Here is a 4,097-nt window from a genome sequence, read left to right on the forward strand (position 1 = left end):
GCCACATCATACCATTGGCTTATTTTATGGTTGTCATCAAATGGAAATCCCAGACCTCTGCCATCTGTACTGTGGCCAAACAAGCTCACTCAGGCAGCTGACTTTCTGAACCTAAACAGAACTTGAAACTTGTTTCTGCTTAATCTCATTTCAATGGTTTTGGCTCAGTGTGTTGCTGTCAATTGACGACTTTTATTCTTGAGTCTGTCACTTATAGTTTTAGCCATCTATGCATCCTCACATCTAAAACTCTATCAAAATTATCCATAGAAATACTGAGTCAACAGGGCTAAGAGTATAGCCAGTCAAACTCCATTAGAAAATTACAGAGCCATTTGCCAACACATAACAGGCATATGTTTAGACACTAAATATCAACACTTCTATCATTCAATCTACTATTTACGTATGATATTCTTGCAAAAAATACTGTCACCTGCATTGATGTAATTGAAACAATTGGTATGTATTTTATGCGTGGAATTTTCTGTTCTCTAGAGATTCTAACAAAATGAGAAATCATGTGAATTTGGCATGATTTGTCTTGAACAAATGTATGCTAGCTCCTCGAGATTAGCTATATCATTTTCCAAAGGTTCATAAACCACATGCACAATAATCTATTCTAGAATATTGTATTAAGCTGAAAAAGAAAAGACAGTAATCCTGATGATGTCATCATCACCATTTTTGAAGGCCAATACATAATTTTTATAGTTCAGATTTCTATCAGAAATCTTCTCTAATACTTCTTAAAAATTAGCATGTAGTTATCTTACACTAGTAGATACTAAATATTTATTGAATGAATGAACTAATTAATAAATGAATGAAAAGATACATGAATCATTCCATTATCCTGCCTTATTTTCTTCATTTCGACATATCACCCTATGGAGGTAATCTATTGTTCACTTTATTTGGAATTCTCTATCTACCCCTGCTCATGAGTATAGACCTTGATCTATCTCAATAATGTATTCACAGTGCCTAAAATATAGCCCAAGGCATAATGTACTCACTGCATGGAGACATGTTAAATTAAGGAAAAATAATTTAATCCAGCTAGGGCTTAGGTCTCAAACTTTCTCATTACTCAATATTTTTTTGCCATATTCATTCTACTTCTTCCAGTTACAAAAATATTTTCCTTAATGAAGAAGACTAATTCACAATAGGAGTTCCATTTTCTTTCTGTCATTTGTTACTGTATTTCCAAGAAACACTTAATTTATTCTTATTCTTATGCCCAATATTCTTTCAAAACTGGATGCTTTAATTTAAGTTCCCATGAAAGCAATTTATTTTGGAGGTGACCTCAGGCAAGAAACACTGGGAAGGAAGTTCAGGAAACATGACAGGCAAAAGAAGAATGAAGAGTTTAACTCTTCCATCCAGAACATTCAGAATGCCTCCCTGAATCTTCAGAATTGAAGTAGTCATTCAGATAGACCTCAAGAGGTTGGTGGTGTGACAAATGTTTCAGTGACTTCACATTCAAGCATTTTCCCCACTTTTCCAAACCAAAGTTATGTTCTCCCCATTGGCACCCTAGGGAAGACTGACTTCTCCCCATCAGATTCACATATATTTAAGTGAAACATCTGTATACATCTGACTCTTATTTCAAATAGAAAGGTTCTCATTATAATCTTTTACATCTATTATTTTCCCCATTTTGCCATTGACTCATTATTTGTCAAAGAAATTCTTCTAGAATTATTATGCTAAAATTAGAGTACTAATATATGATAAATCTATATCAAATGTTCTAAAAACTTCATAATTATAAGTAACTATGTTACTATTGTGTAAAATAAGCATCAGACATTTAATGGCATGAAATATAATTACTGTTCTTCTATTTTAAATGAAAAATAATTTCAAGGTAGTATTATAATGTATGCTTATTTTAATAAAAGCATGTGCATATGTGTGAGTGTATGTGTGTGTAAACATAATTGATACAGATGGTAGAATTTTGAGTGTTTTTTCTACTTTTTTGTGATACTATAAAAGTTATTTATTTACTATACACAGAACATGTCCATGTCCCCTATAAAATGTACATGTAAATCACTAAAAAGTATAATTTGGTGAACATTTTCTCAATTACAGTACATACTTAATCAGGTGGGATGACAGCTCTCTGTCTGCCTCAAAATAATCTAATTATAGCCCCCAGTCTTCTTTATATCTAATGCAAAGTTAAGTACTTATTTGGGGGGTTATTTCCTAGTATATGTTTGGTGAGGCAGAGTAAACAACTTAACTCTAGTATATTACAGTCACTGCACAATAAACCAGATTATTACAGATTAAAACAAATCATTTTTTCATTATTTATAATAATGGGATCAAAGAAATATGGGATACTTTTAAATGGCAGATAACCACACAATTACTTATCTTTGATAGTACATTGGGTTCTATAATTACATTAGTATATGAATGATGAAAAATACTGTTATGAATAATACACCTCAAACAAAACAACGAGGCCACACTGTAATGATTCACTAGATCGTGCTCAACAGACATTTACTGAATAAGGAATTATCTATTTTTCTCCTCAATTATCCAGTACAATGTTTTGCCCACAGTAAGGGCTCAATAAATATTTGCTGAACATACTGACCAAGAAAGAGGTGAGAAGAGATGGGCCCTCTTAGCTGGATATTAAATATAATTGGAATTTACCTGGGAAGGAGAGTAGTTAGGAAGATGTAAATTGCATGTGGTGTACAAGCAAATAAACGCAGATGCCACCACAGCAAATGATTACGCAGAAAACACTGGCACCAAAATAAACAAACACAAGATTTGCCAATAATGGCAAAAATTGAACTTTTATATTGGACCATACTTTTTCCCACTCAATTCAGTTTAAGACAGACCAACAGAGGCACTGTCAGACACTATGGCTATCTTCCTTGATATTCAGACATCCTAGTTTCCAATAATTTATTATGGACCCATTAGCCATGAATCAGTATAAACCTATTTCTATTGAGGAATTAGTTTCCACAAGTACAAAGTTGAATTTCCTTTTACTTGTCCTAAAATGCTTACTTTCAAATTTGAAAGGACTTCAATTATTCCATGTAGTTTTCGATAATATTTTTGTATCTTTTCTGACCAGAGTCAAAATAGTCGTGCAGTCATCATACTGCAGCACCTTCCACCCAACCTTTGGTCACTTGAACTGCCTTTCTTTGGTTCTTTTTCCACTTTCAGATATTTGTTTAAGTGTAGTAAGCAGAACTGTACTGGGTATTCCAGCTGCAGTTTGGTCTGTCATTGTCAGAATGGCTTCTGCTATGCCGTGGTCTTCCAGTCAGTCTATTTCTAGATACAATATTTTAAACTGTTATCAAAAGACTGACTTCTTGATCTTCTTTCATAACTTCAGCTTCTAGAATGTCCGTATCTGTCATAATCATCATAGTGTGAAGAACTGTACACATTCCTCCCTTCCTTGGCTTTCATTTGATTTGGTGTCTTCCAATGCCCTGGACAAACTGTATTTCAATCTGCCGTCCACAAATCCACTTTCTGTCCAAATTATGTAAAGCATCTTCAGCATCACAAACATCCTCAAGTTGACCATAAGCAAATCTTGGACGGTGAGTGCAGAAATCAAGTGGAACATACACATCAACTATAGGACCATAACGACCAAATTCACACTGTAAATCTTCAGACCTGGTGTCATCGGCCACATTCCTGATAAGGAGAGACGTGTTAGGGGGACACAAGTAGCAAGACATGGAGGCGTCGTGTCTCAGTCGGGCACACTAATGGGCTCAGCAAACCAACTGCGGCTCTGGCGGCCAAGCGTCAGACACACACAGCCCAGAGGGCTCTGCCATGGCAATCCACCTCTTCTCATGAGACTTCACTCCCGGCTCCTACCTCCGTGCAAAGCCCGTTTTTTTTCTACTTTTAATTATCTATATGTCTGATTTTCTTTTTCTAAAATAAAAGCAAATTATTTTGTAATAAGCAAAAAATATTGGCAATTGGTATAAGCAAATGTACAAAACAAGAAAGCAGATCAAGTAAAAGATATTATTTATAGATGCCTAATGGCAGCA

At 34.6% G+C, this 4,097-nt stretch overlaps 1 pseudogene; it reads right to left on the minus strand.

Moving 5' to 3' along the window:
- Positions 1 to 3,245: 3,245 nt before the first annotated feature.
- On the minus strand, positions 3,246 to 3,770 carry LOC100968024 (serine/arginine-rich splicing factor 10-like; annotated as a pseudogene).
- Between the last annotated feature and the right edge of the window lie 327 nt (positions 3,771 to 4,097).

The sequence above is a fragment of the Pan paniscus genome, chromosome 21, assembly GCF_029289425.2.
Source record: "Pan paniscus chromosome 21, NHGRI_mPanPan1-v2.0_pri, whole genome shotgun sequence".
Lineage (NCBI taxonomy): Eukaryota > Metazoa > Chordata > Mammalia > Primates > Hominidae > Pan > Pan paniscus.